Source organism: Panthera uncia, chromosome D4 (assembly GCF_023721935.1).
Source record: "Panthera uncia isolate 11264 chromosome D4, Puncia_PCG_1.0, whole genome shotgun sequence".
Classification (NCBI taxonomy): domain Eukaryota; kingdom Metazoa; phylum Chordata; class Mammalia; order Carnivora; family Felidae; genus Panthera; species Panthera uncia.
The window spans coordinates 75,643,234-75,658,674 of NC_064807.1; positions in this window are offsets into that span (position 1 = coordinate 75,643,234).

The following is a 15,441-nucleotide window of genomic DNA, read 5'->3' on the forward strand; positions in this document are numbered from 1 at the left end:
TATAGTACTAAATTTGCAAAGCTTGGGTTCACTAGGATCTTCCTAAGACCAGAAAGATAGACTAAATAAAAGTGAACCAATCTTCTCCAATCCTCCTTTATATTCCATCTTTGTTTGTTTTCCCTTGACCTTGCTTATTCAAGCCTGGTCCTATTTTACCTGAATCCTCAACCTTTGCTTAGCTTGCAAGGCTATTTTGCTGTGTTAGCCAGTTACATAGTCACATTTGCTTTTCTTTCTATCTTGTCTCTTCTAATCAGCTGCTCCACTAGCTGGAGGTTGGCATAAAGAAGGCGTGCTAAGTGCACATCTGTTCACATCTGGCACGTAAAGGGCTGTAGGTCACATTTATACAGGCAGCACAGCTGACTTCACAGCAGTCTAGAGAAAGAAAAAAAACAAAACTCTAGCGTAAAAGTTCTCTATTTGATCAACCACAGTAATTGGGGCATGTCCAGCTGGCATTCATCTTGGCACAGGGAACAAAAAATGAGGTGGATTAGGGTTAGGAGCTGGCTGTTGCCAAGACTTTATCTCCTTTTGGTTCCTTCTGGACTTGAGCATAAACTAGTGAGAGAGACTTGTCTATCTCACCATCTTGAAGTGTGCCCTCTCTCAGTTTGCAGGGACCAGTGAATGTCAGATCACTGTTTCTAGGCAGCAGTCTTAACTGTATCCAGTTTGCAAGCATTAACAAAAACAAAGTGTTATTAGAAAAACAGACATTTTGATTGGCTTTCCTCACTCTGGTCCTGAGTCTGAAATAACAAATTGGAGAAAGGAAGCCAAAGTTTTGAGTCCTGTTGGCTAGGTCACAGCCTCCCTCTGACTTATTGGGGGCTGGTTGCTGGGACCAAGGGGCAAGGTGACACCTTGGAAAGTAACCAGAAAAATACAGGCTAGTGTAGGTGGAGTTCAAAATAAATTATATAATCTCATTATATGTGATTATTGCCTATAGATATGGAAAGGAAAGTTATTTGTAAATGCTTTTCTTGGACAAATTTTGAAGAAACCAAGTAAGAATCTATTGGACCAATTAAGAGTCCATAAGAATAGATATTTTCTAAGGCACATTTTAATCTTGACAATTCTACAATGTTAGGGTTTCTTTTTTTTTTTTTCTTCCTATCAATGTAAGTATCTCTATTCCCCAAATGCTGTTGTTCTTTAATGTGTATACCATAGCACTTCCTATCCACTCCTACCTCTGATGCTTTTCCCAGCTGGACTTTTCAACAGACAGGAGTAGCTGATCTCCATAGGATATGATTTGTGCCAGTAAAAGACAGGATTGCATATGCCTTCCTCTGGTAGTCCTAGTGTCTGATATTTCACCATTCAGGACTTTCTTTTTCTTTTTACTTGGCAAGTTTAGTTTTGAGTGTCCTCATCACCTAGTAGACATCAGACATCAAATCCAGTGGGCATTTTCACCATTTTATCTTCCAACTACACCAAAAGATGGAGTGTTATTCAGAGCCGATGAATCCAGATCTGGAGGTTGATGACCTCAATGGACAAGGATAACACACTGCAACCTCTAGTTTGATTAGATTGGTGATAAATGCTATTTGAACTACAGCCATAGAGAAAATGAATCAATGAAAAACTCTACTTCTGTCCTCTGTCCTTGGTTACTTGGGAAGATAGAGTGTTACATGCACCAAAAACTAATAATTTTAAGCCAAAGAATGATACACATAACTGGTTGTATAGAATTCCTGAGGAGAGTAGGGAGAGGTCAGAAAATACTTATTTGAGAAGGTAGGTTATGAAGTGAACCTTACTCACATTTAAATAGTGAAAAACTTCAGAGAGGCTATCATATACCCAGGAATTCACCAAGGATCACATAAAGAGATCACCTACTTTATAACACCAAAAACACAAGCAACAAAAGCAAAAATAGATAAGTGAGACTACAGCAAACTAGGGAAGCTTGAGTGGCTCAGTTGGTTAAGCATCTGACTGAAGTTCTGGTCATGATCTCATGGTTTATGAGTTTGAACCCTGCTTCCAGCTCTGTGCCGACAGCTCAGAGCCTGGAACCTGCCTCAGATTCTGTGTCTCCTTCTCTCTCTGCCCCTGTCCTGCTCACACTCTGTGTCTGTCTTTCTCAAAATAAATAAACATTTAAAAATTTTTTTGATTAATAAAAATAGGTGCACCGGGGTGGCTCATTCAGTTAAGCATCCAACTCTTGGTTTCAGCTCTGGTCATGATCTCATGGTTGGTGAGTTCCAGCCCCACACTGGACTCTTAGCTGATGGCCCAAGCCTGCTTGGGATTCTCTATCTCCCTCTCTCTCTGCCCCTCCCGTGCTTATGTTCCGTCTCTCTTTCAGAATAAATAAACATGAAAAAATTTTAAAAATAATAAAATAAAAATAAATAAATGTGAAGTTTGGTAAGAGGGTAGACCTTAAAAGTTTTCATCACAAGAAAAAAAAATGTTACTCTGTGAGGTGATGTTAACTTAAACTTATTGTGGTGATCATTTTTGCAACATATACATATATCAAATCATGATGTTGTACATCTTGGATTAGTACAATATTATACATCAATTACAGCTTATTAGTGAAACTGGGGAAAATGCCGATGGCATGTAAATACAGAGGTTGGAGGATATGTTTGTAGGACCAACATCACCATTTTACTCTTTGAAAACTTACCTTATTATGTTGTAACTTTTTTATCTTGAAAATGGGAATAATGATGCAATATCTTTGCAAATATCTTAGACAATAAATAGAACACAGTGAAAATGTAAGTAATAAAATAGAGCACTCTGCACATGTGAACTTAGTGGCTAAATATATAATCCTAGGAATGGAATGGTTTTATTTACTTTATTATTTTTCTTAATTGAAATATAATGACACATAGAAAAATACACAACACACAGTCTTACATGTACAGGTCGATGAATGAAGATCTTTTACATATCAAGAAGAAAAGTACAGAGAGCTCATTAGGTGTATGAGGGAAAAGACTTAAATAGACATTTCAGTATAGCAGATGTGTTCAAGCCCAGTGACCCATAAGGAAATACATATTAAAACCACAAAATAATACCACTACATAGGTACCACTATAGCTAAAATGAAAAGAATATACAATACTGTGTTAGTAAAGATAAAGAGAAATTAGAACTTGTGTCTATAGCTGATGAGGGTGTATATTGTTACAACTACTTTGGAAAACTGTTTGACACTGTTTGCTAAAGCCGATCATATACATAGCATATCCTGTGACCCAGGAATTCCACTGCTAGGAAATGAACACATTTATGTATTTCCAAAAGACACTTAATATTTATGGCAGCAGAAATATTTTAAACCTCAATTCATCAAAAAAATCCATTAGCAATAGAATTGATGAGGGGGGTATGTTCATATAATGGGATATTACATAGCAGTGAACAAAATATTGGTAAATGCAACAGAGAAGAATCTCTAAAATAATAATAATAATAATAATAATAATAATAAACACAGAGGACGGAAGCTGGATATAAATGATTGCTTACTCTCTAGTAACCATTTAGGTAAAGTTAAAAACATCTGAGATGCTAGTTATGTTCAATTTTCTGATCTTGGTGTTGGTTTTATTTTTTCTACATGTTGGTTTAATTATGGAAATTCAAACTGGCTTTTATTTATTTACATTCTTTTAAGTTTACTTATTTATTTTGAGGGAGAGAAGGAGAGAGAGCAAATGAATGCGAGCAGGGGAAGGGCAGAGAAAGAGGGAGAGAGAGAATCCCAAGCAGGCTCTGCACTATCAGCATGGAGTCCAACACAGGGCCCGAACTCACAAACCTGAGACCCTGACCTGAGCCAAAACCAAGAGTTGGACACTTAACCAATTGAGCCACCCAGGCCCCCCCAAAAGTGACTTTTAAATTTCAGCTTAAACTCCTATTTGCTGTGTATATTTGGACATATTTTTAACTTAGCTCAGTTTTCCAACTTTACTGGACTGTTGAATTATTAGATGATATATTTAGGCATGTATATTATATCATTTCTAATGATATATTAAGTGCTCAATAGCCATTAGCCTCATGATCAATATTATTATCTATAAAGTGTGTTAAATAAAGTACTTACTCAATAGTGTTGTTATGAATAGTCGATGAAGTGATCAAAAGTTAACACAGTTACTCGTAGATAATAAATTCTCAAAAATGGCAAACTTTTGTGATTCTCAATATAACTTGAGTTGGCACCATTCCTGAGCATTTCCGTTCACATAAGTTGAATGTGTCCTAGCAAACCTTGGCATGTTGAGAAATACCCACAAAGTTAAGCCTGTCTGAGACACTGGGGAGGTCCTGTGTTTGGTGATGCCACTTCTAGCATGGGACAGCACCCTCACCCTTGGCTTTTCTCCCCCTGACTCTGCCTCTGGGCATGTCTACAGTCGCTTCCAGCTCTGCCTGTGGAGTGCCCCTCAGGTGTGAAACATTCACTCTCTAGCCATAAGGGAGCTGTGAAAACAGAGGACATTAAATATTTATCAGGATCATCTATTTTGACCTTTCTTTTTCTTAAAACTTCCTGGCAGGACAGCAACGGAGTGTAGAGGGTGATGTTGTGTGAGTGGCTGCAGAACAGCATGCTAACTTCGGAGTCAGGCAGAACTGGCTTCATTCCCCGCCACAGCCACTTACCAAATTACATAGGTCAAGTCATTTAAACCCGCCAAGCCTCATCTTGTTTTTCTGTAAAATGAAGATAATAATAATAATAATACCTACCTAGGATTGTCATGAGGATTAGATGAAATTGTATTCATAAAGCTTTGCACAGTTCCTGGTGTGTGTCTTTAGTAATTAGTAATTCTTATTTTTATTTTCTCTTTTCTTCTCTGTATTACTATATTCTTTTGCTTCATAAAAAAAATTTTTAAAGTTTATTTTTAAGTAATCTCTACACCCAATGTGGGGCCCAAACTCACGACCCTGAGATCAAGAGTCACCACCTCCTCTGACTGAGCCAGTCAGGTACCCCTATATTCTTTTTTTCTTAAAGCAATGTATAATTCATGTTCCAAAAAATTTGATATTTTAAAGTGATCCAGTGTTTCTTTTAGTATAGTCACAAGGTTGCAAATCACCATTACTATCTAATTCCAAAACATTTCATTATCTACCCCTCAAAGAAACTTCATGGCTATTAGTAGACATGCTTCCTTTCTTCTTCCCTTTAGCCCCTGGCCACCATGCATCAATCTACTTTCTGTCTCTATGGATTTCTCTGTTCTGGATCTGTCGTAGAAACGGAAGTCTATAATATGTGGCCTTTTGTTTCTGGCTTCTTTCACATAGCATAATATCTTCAAGGTTCATTCATATTGTAGCATGTATCCGTACCTCATTTCTTGTTAGTGTCTGAATACTATTCCATTGTATGGATATACCACATTTTCCATATTCGTGACTATATTCTTAAGTCACGGAATTCACTTAGAGGAATGCTTAAGAAATCACAGATAACCATTTACATTCAGATTCCCAAAGTAGATTACCTTAGACCTAACATTGAGAGATGTCATTGCATGTTGCTTAAGATCACAGACTCTGGAGCCAGATGCCTGCATTTAAAAGCCAGCTTTACCGCATCTGATCTGCATGATTTCAGGCAAGTAATTTTAATTTCTTTCTGCCCTAATTTTCCCATTTTTAAAATGGCGATAATAATACCTCTTATGCAGGTTTATTATGAGGACAATATTAGACTTCTTCTAATGCAGGGGTGTGTTCACTTTTTCTCATTCTTTGTGTGAGAAATGGTAGACTGATTTTCTGGGAATTATTCCCTCCTACGTCAATGGAAAATTAACCCCAGTCATCAGTCTTTACCATTTTACTATAGGTAAGTATCAGTGCCAGGCATCATCTGCTACACTGTAAACACAGCAGTGAGAGAAAATAGTTCTTTTTTGAAGATGATTGTGTACCTAAGACCATGCTGACCAATTCAGAGGGACTGGGATTTTAAATATTGTCTAACATGTCTTCATTGGCCCCATTTTGACCTCAAACAATTAAAAAAAAATAATAAAGCTATTTTTAAGTAGTCCAAGAGGACAGCCATCAATAATATGGGGTAGTGACTGACCAAATTTGAATATATTTATATCTTCAACTACATCTACCCATCTATCTATTTTTCTGCCACCACAGCTTTCTTTGGAACCAGTTGTTGAAATCTGCTGAAATCAATTGAAAAATTATTATGCAGGAGTGCAAGAGTTGTGTAGAACCCTCCTGCGTGATGGATTCTAACGTGGGCCCCATTCATCCCCTTTCTTTTCAGCATCTTGTTCTATTGGTCCGGATCACCAGAATGGGAGTAGGTATCCTGAAGATCCATTGACTGCAATCAGCCATGGAGGAAGCAGTCACCTGTTAAATTTAGATTTCTTGAATCTGCCAGGATTCTGACACAATGATAAACAGCCACCATTTCTAGTAAAGGTTGGGAAAGCTCACTCATTCACTGTTAATTGCTTTGTGGTACTGAACCATAAAAATGGCAGCAAATCAGTCCACAGCAACACCCAATCATGTAGAGATGGCCACCCATCTTGATGACATTAAGGTCATTTCATCCATCTCCAGAGTGTTGGCTAATTGGCTACTACCAGTTTTAGGATACAGCTTTTTGAGTGACTGAGGACCTGTGGGAACATCTTAGAAAATCACTTACAGGAGAAATTATTTTATTTGTCACTATTGCTAGAGTCCTATAGGAAAGGAAGGCACTCAGGTTCTTTATTTTCACCTTTTGATTCTTTATTTTCACCCTTTCTGTGTTCTTCCCAAGGAGAGGAAATGGCAATATAATTAATCAGATTTCAGGTCAATGACTTGGGCCATGCTGGCTAGTGGGCATGAAGACTCAGTGTCATTAAAATATCCAGAAATATTCATTTTCTCTTTGTATCTGCACCCTCCCCATCTTTTCAAGGCATGGAATCATATTGGTAAGATAGAACACCTAAGATTGGATTTGGAGGGCAAAATAGAGGAATTGTAAGCTTTGACCTGAAAACAGTGTTTCCATATGTTCAAGTTCTGCTCATTAGAATGTGGTCAGAGCTCCAGCTAGCAATAAAGTGTTATATTGCTTACCATTTGAAAATATTTTATACACAGATATTTCCTTCAAGAACTTTATTATAGAGGTATCTGGAAGGCTCAGTTGGTTGAGCGTCTGACCCTTGATCTCAGCTCAGGTGACGATCCCAGAGTCATGGGATTGAGCCCCATGGCGGGCTCTGCCCTGAGCATGGAGTCTTCTTGAGATCCTCTCTCTCCCCCTGCCCCTCTCCCACATATACACGCTGTCTCTCTCTCTCAGATTTAAAAAAAATGTTAAAAAATAAAGAACTTTATTATAAAGGATTTCTGTGGTATCAGAGAATGCTGAATTATTTCCAAATTCTTTGACATAACACCTTTAAATGGCACTGCCACCACTACCTCACATCCCTACCATTTTATCCTTATTTCCCTAAAGCTAGCCTCTTGGGAAATGGCACTAGACCATTCTACAGTGAGTGATATTGTAATTTTATTTCATATGGATTATAAAACCTTGTGCCAGAAGAAAATGTGAATTTAGTCAAAAATGGTTAAATAATGATAATAATATAATGGGCAAAAAAGACTGAATACCTACTTTGTGTTAATCATGATTGTAGCAACTGGGATGATAATAGTGAACAAAACTAATAATCTGCTCTCCTGGAGCTTAAGTTTTTGTGGGGTAGATAGATAAGTAATTGAGTAAGTAGAATATTTAATATGATATATGACAAGGGCTACAGACAAAAATTTAGTGGATGAAGGGACTAGGATATTTTGAGTTAAGGAGTGAATGGAATGTCTTAAATGTGGTTTTTGAAGAAGGCCTCAGTCACAAGATAACATATGAATATAAAGATCCAAAGGAGGGACTAGGAGAACCACATGATCTCTCTGGCAGAGGTAATGGCAAATAAAAAGTCCTGAGGGCTTCTGGCACATTTGAGAAATTTGAGTTGTCAGAATCGAGTCTGGAGGAGAAGAACAGAGGATAGAGTTAGAGGGGAATCAGGAGACAGATTATAAAGGGAGCATTTTGGGCAGAATCTAGTTCAGATGCTGTTCATTCAATTTTATTGAAGCCTATTTTACATACAACAAAATGCACCTATTTTGAATTCACAATTCCATGAGTTTTGACAAATGTATGCATTCATGTAACCTCCAGCATAACTATGACATGAAATATTTCCATCATCCCCAAAATGTCCCTCATGTCCCCTCTCCCAGATGAAGCACATCCGATCTGCCTTCTGTCATGATAGTTTTGCCTTTTCTGGAATGTTTCCTACAGAATATAGTCTTTTATGTCAGGCTCTCTTCACTTAGCAGTAAAAAGGAATGAGCCCACAACAATGTGAATTAATCTCAAATGTGTCATGCTGAGTGATATTTTATGGGAAAAATAGGCTAAAATCTGTGTATCTCTTTATTCGTTGGTGGACTTTTGGGTTGTTTCCGTTATAGGGCTATTAAAAATTAAAATGTAGCAGACATTTGCGTAAAGTTTTGTGGACGTATGTATTTTAATTTTTGTTTCAGGTAAACACCTAGAAGTGGAATTGCTGGTTTATGTGCTATGTATGTTCTTAAGCTCTATAGAAAATTGTCAAACTGTTTCCCAAAATGGATGCACCATGTTTGCATTCCTGCTAACAGTGTTTGTAACTTACAGTTGCTCCGTAACCTTAAGAACATTTGATATTGTCAATGTTTTACAATTTAGCCACGTGAGTGTCTGGTGGTGTCTCATGTGTTTTCAATGTGCATTTTTATGATAACTAACGATGTTAAAAGTAATTTTTCGGGGCGCCTGGGTGGCGCAGTCGGTTAAGCGTCCGACTTCAGCCAGGTCACGATCTCGCGGTCCGTGAGTTCGAGCCCCGCGTCGGGCTCTGGGCTGATGGCTCGGAGCCTGGAGCCTGTTTCCGATTCTGTGTCTCCCTCTCTCTCTGCCCCTCCCCCGTTCATGCTCTGTCTCTCTCTGTCCCAAAAATAAATTAAAAACGTTGAAAAAAAAATAAAAAATAAAATTAAAAAAAAAGTAATTTTTCATATGTTTATTGGTAATTTTTATATTTTTGTGAAGATTGTGTTCAGATTCATTTTTTAGCTTTTAGTGGGTGGGTTTTTATATTATAAAGTGTTGGAGCACCTGGGTGGCTCAGTTGGTTGAGCATCTGACTTTTGATACTGGCTCGGGTCATGATCCCAGAGTTGTGGGATCAAGTCCCATGTCAGGTTCTACGCTGGGCATGGAGCCTGCTTAAGATTCATTTTTTTTCTCTCTCTCTCTCTCCTTTTCTGTCTCTCTCTTTCTCTTCCTCCTCCCTGCCCCTTTTCCCTACTCCTGCACTTTTCTCTCTCTCTCCTAAATAGATAGATAGATAGATAGATAGATAGATAGATAGATAGATAAGGGGCACCCAGATGGCTCAGTCAGTTAAGTATCTGACTCTGGATTTCAGCTCAGGTCATGATCTCATGGTTCATGAGTTTTAGCCCTACATCAGACTCCAAGCTGGCAGTGTGCAGCCTGCTTGGGATTCTCTCTCTCCTCTCTTTCCTTGTCCCTCCTCCTCCTCTTCATCAAAATAAATAAACAGTTAAAAAAAATTTTATATGTAAAAGCTCTACATATATTTTGGATATCAGTCCTTTGTGTGCGGACTACCTTTTTCTTACTGGTGTATTTTGAAGAAGACACATTTTAAATTTTGATGAAGTCTGATTTATCAATGTTTTTAGGGTTTGTGCATTTTTGTTTTATCTATGAAATTATTTTCTATAGATTTGGAAAGTTTTTCTTCTAGAAATTCATAATTTTAGTCTTTGTATTTAGCTCGACGATCCACTGCAAAGTTTCGTTTTGTTTTTGATAGATGATGTGAGGTAAGGTCTAAGATTTTTTCCATATCAATATCTGGTAGTTTAAGCAGTATTTGTTGGAAATAATATATTTTCTTTACTTAAATGTTTCAGCAATTTTCTGAAAATTGCCCTGCCACATACGTGTATATCTCTGTTCTGCTCCAGTCTCTACATCTGTTTGTAGACCTCACACCATCTTATAGTCATTTAAGGATGAGTCTTGAAATCAGATAGTGTTAGATTTTGAAATTTTGTTTTTAATTTTCAGGATGATTTTAGCTATCTTTGTTTTTAATTTCCAATATAAATTTAACATTGGTTTGCCAATTTCTACAAAATGGCCTGCTGAGATTTTTAGTCAAGTTGGCATGAAGACAACAGATAAATTTGAGGTTTTTAATGTCTCCACAATATTATGTCTTCTAACCCATTATTGCTGTATATTTCTCCATTTATTTAAATCCTCTTTAGAGTTTCTCAGAAATCTTTTACTGTTTTTTATTGTATGGGTCTTAAATGGATCCCAACATTTTAAAGTTTTATTTACAGTATCTTTTCAATTCCAATTTTTTTTTTTTTTTTTTTTTTACCAGTATGTAGAAAGACTTATGGGGTGAGATGCTGATTTTGTATCCTGTTGTTTGCTAAAATCCTTTCATGGTTCTAGTAGTTTTTAAAACCTTTTCTTTTTGGGGTGCCTGGGTGGCTCAGTCTGTTGAACATCCAATTCTTGGTTTTGGCTCAGTTCATGATCTCACATTTCATGGATTCAAGCCCCACTTTGGTCTCTGCACTGACAGTGCGGAGCCTGCTTGGGATTCGCTCTCTCTCTGTTTCCCTCCCCGGCTCTCTGTCTCTGTCTCAAAATAAATAAATAAACATTAAAAAAATGAAAACAAATAAATAAAACATTTTTCTTCTTTTACTGGAGTGGATAACCACTGAAACAATGGTGCAGAGAAGTGGTGAGGACCCACTGTTTATATATGTTCTAAACCTCATACTATATTATTATTTTTGCTGTAATTTTTAAAAAAGTTTATATACTTAGAGAGAGAGAGCAGTCAGGGGAGGGACAGAGAGGAAGAGAGAGAGAGAATCCCAATCCCAAGCAGGCTTCACACTGCCAGCTTGGAGCTGACATGGGCTCAAGCTCATCAACTGTGTTAGATCATGACCTGAGCCGAAATCAAGAGTCAGATGCTTAACCGACTAAGCCACCCAGATGCCCCTTGCTTTAAAATTAATTGTATTTAAAATTAAGGTAACACTAAATATCTTTGTTATTTACCATTTCTGTTCTATTCACTCCTTTTTATTGGTCCATCTTCCCATCTGGTATCCTTTCTCCTCTGTCAGAGGAACTACCTTTAACAATTATATTGGAGCATGTTTGTAGGTGGCAAATTTTCTCAGCTTCTGCTAACAGAACTCTTTGTTTTCATAAGGTATAGAATTTTAGGTTAATTTTTGTTTTCTTTCAGAGTTTTAAAGATACCATTGTGATGTCCTGTGGCTTCTCTAATGTTGGCAATCATTCTCACTTCTGCAAGTAACGTGGTGTTTTTCCTTTGTTATTTTAAATATTTTTCTCTTCATCACTGCTTTTCAACATTTTGAATATGATGTGCTTTGGTGTCATTCTCTTTGTTTTTCTCCTTTGACGGGTTTGTTGAGATTTCTGGATCTCTGTATTTATTATTTTTGCCAAATTAAAAAAATTAGTTATTCCCACCCATAATCTTCTCCTCCTTACTCTTTCTTTCTCCTTACTCAGTTTTAATTACCATGCTTGTTATTATTTTGTAGGATACTGATGCTCTGTTTATTTTGTTTTCAAACTCTTTGCCCTTTGTGCTTTAGTTCAGATAGTTTTTCTTGCTCTATCTTTTAATTCACTGATTTGTCTTCTGGTATTAGGCCAAGTTGATGAATATTTTTAAATGTTTATTTAAAAAACATTTTAAAAACATTTTAAATGAGGCAGAAAGAGAGGGAGACACAGAATTCAAAGCAGGCTCCAGGCTCTGAGCTGTCAGCACAGAGCCTGACGTGGGGCTTGAACTCATGAACTGAAAGATCATGACCTAAGCTGAAATTGGATGTTTAACCTACCGAGCCACCCAGGCGCATATATATATATATATATATATATATATATATATATATATATACATATTTTTTTTTTTTTAGAGAGAAAGAGGGAGTACACACATGAGCTGGGGAGGGACAGAGGGAGAGAGAGAATCTTGAGCAGGCTCCACACCAAGCCCTATATGGAGCTCCATTTCACAACTTGATTTTGACCAGAGCCAAAATCAAGAGTTGGTTGCTTAACTGACTGAGCCATCCATGTGCCCATTGGTGAATATTTCATTTCAGATAATGATTCTGTCTTTATATATTCTTCTGATTCCTTGAGCACATTTATAAAATTTATACTAGCTAAATTAAGAGTTCTTCTCTTTTGGTTCCATCACCTCTTGCCATTCTGAGTCTTTTCTGTTGTTGACCATTTTCTTCTGGTTCTATGTCACTTTTTCCTGCTTTTTTTGTATGTAAGTTTTGATTTCCTGCCAAATATGAATTTTACATTGCTGAGGGCTGAATTCTGGTTTTTTTTTTTTTTTCTTAAAGAATGCTGAACATCATTTGGTCCAAAATTTTATTTGTGGATCAGCTCAATAATTTTGAAGCCCATTTTAAACTTCTTTTCCCCCCCTCCACCAAATCTAGAGTAGTCTTTACCTCAGAGCCAGGGGCCGTGTTGGGGTCCTTCACTGAATGACTTTTGTATTCACTGAAGTCTTTCTGTTTAGGCTGGTGGGATATTAAATGATCCCTAACCTTGTATGAGATTAAGGAATTTTTAAGCTTATAGCTCTCAGGTTTTTTTTTTAATTTTTGGCAGTTGCCCTTGTCATATGGCTTTTTGAAATTTCATCCTGCACATGTGCAGATCAGTACTCAGTCCAGACTCCAAGAGTCTTCTATGTTGATTTTTGGAGTTTTTGCTTTGCTTAGCTCTCTCCCCCTTAAACTTATTCACTGAAAATTCTAGCCGTCTCACTCTCCCTGAACTCTGTCCCCCCATCTCAGTGATTCCACTGGACTTCGCTTGCATATTGGCGTGAAAATGTCCTCTGGGTAGAAAGTCTGGATGATCATAGATCACACCTTGTTGGTTTCTCTTCTCAGGTGTCATAACCTATACTGCTTGCTTGTCCAATGTCTGAAACAAATTGCTTCATATATTATATCCAGTTTTCTGGTAGTTTAGAGTGGGAGGGAATATCCTGTAGCAGTTACTCCCTCATAGGTGAAAGTAGGAATCCCTCAATCTACTTCAGATTTTACCACAGGAAAAAAAAACATTTGAACGCGTTAGTATTTAGCATTGACATTTGCAGGGTATGATTGATGGCTTTAATGGTCTCATCCTGTCCTAACATGCTGCCTTTATAACTCCCTCCCATGGCTCAGTGCACAAACAGAACAGAAATGTGATGAGTTGCTACCGGCGTGGTTGGTTTTAAGGTAGTGATACTCCACATTCCAGGGAGAGGAATGTCGGTAGAAGAAAGCAGGGAACTGTCAGGTAGTTTGCTCCATGCATATGAACAAGTAAGGCAGTGCTGAAGTTTTTGACAATAAGAAGGAAGAATTCATTGTGACTTGTAGGTATAAGTTTAATGACCTTCAAATGCCCGATTTTGTTTGCCAATACCATACTCTAAGACTTCCTAAAGGATGGGGCGCCTGGGTGGCTCAGTCAGTTAAGCGTCCGACTTCGGCCCAGGTCATGATCTTGCAGTCTGTGAGTTCGAGCCCCGTGTCGGGCTCTGTGCTGACAGCTCAGAGCCTGGAGCCTGTTTCAGATTCTGTGTCTCCCTCTCTCTCTGACCCTCCCCCGTTCATGCTCTGTCTCTCTCTGTCTCAAAAATAAATAAACGTTTAAAAAAATTTAATAATAAAAAAAAGACTTCCTAAAGGATGTTGTGGAAGTCTGACAGACTATGCTCTTGGGTTCTGCCCACAACTGGATGGCCAGTATCACTTCATATTATGTATCAGTACCACCTTGGCACATGTGGTAGTGATCAGAATATGGACAAAGTGGGAGGAAGTATGGAACCTACTCCTGCTCAAAAGTATTACCATAACAAGCCAATTCAGTTTCTCACCCTCAGTTTCTCCATCTATGTAAGAGACATAAAATTGCTTTCCTTAACTAACTTTAGAATCATTTTTTTTTAAATGACAAGAATATGTAATTCTTATAAGCTGTAAAGGAATGTGTAAGATACAATATTAGAAATAAGGTAATATAAGTACATAATGCTTTGAAATATACATTTGTGGGGAGCCTGGGTAGATCAGTCAGTTAAGAGTCAGACTTGGGCTCAAGCCATGATCTCATGGTTTGTGGGTCAGAGCCTCACATCGGGCTCTGTGCTGACAGCTCAGAGCCTCGAGCCTGCTTCAGATTGTGTGTCTCCCTCTCTCTCTGCCCCTGTCCTGCTCACGCTCTCTCTCTCTCTCTCAAAAATAAATAAAAACATTATTTTTTTTAAATATACATTTGTTTTATCTGTTATTAAATGTATTTTCTTTTGGAATGTTTCTCTTGGTCTCCAAATGTTTCTACAAACTCAGAGTAGTTGACTGTGGTTTCTGAAGATGTCATATTGAGATGTTGAAATGAAGATGTCATATTGACAGAGTAAATGGAACACATATGTGTATGTGCATGTGTGTGTATGCATATTTATATGTGTGTGTGTGTCTGTATTTCCCAACTGAAATTAGCTAAACTTCCAATAAAAGAAATATCCATAATAATCAGCAGATTCTCTAAAAATAGTAAAATTATAAGGTGAAAAATACAGTCAAAATATATTTACAGCTGATCTAAAATTAGCAGTAGTTGCTTAGAAAGAGATCTGTTCCAACAGAGAAATATCCTGGAGGAATGAGTTGATGATTTTCAACTATCTTAACTCCCCATGTGTTTCGTAGGGGGAAAAAAAAAAGAGTGAAATTGAGTATCAGTGTTCACTTCTTTTGGATCTGGGGCACAAATATTTTTTTTTTTAGGACATGAATATATTATAATGAAGACAAGGAAGAATTCCTTCCTGTTGGGACCTTTTTTTGTATGTATGGCCACTGGACTAGGAAGAGTCATAGCACAATGTGACAGGGCAAAGATCATGTAAAGGTCAGTAGAGCTAAGTCAGATCCAATTCCGCCACTTGTTAATCCTGTGACTGTGGTTAGGACAGCCTCTGCTTCTGGACTAATTTTCTTGTTTGTCTGGAAATTGGAAGGGATATTCTAGATGTTTCAACCTCTCTTCCTATACCCAAGACAACCTTATCAGAGGAGTTCCTGCGAAACACTTACTCAAAAGAATCTATCCCAAGACACCTAACATTCTGAGAGTTTGGAATTATCCCTCTGGATTCA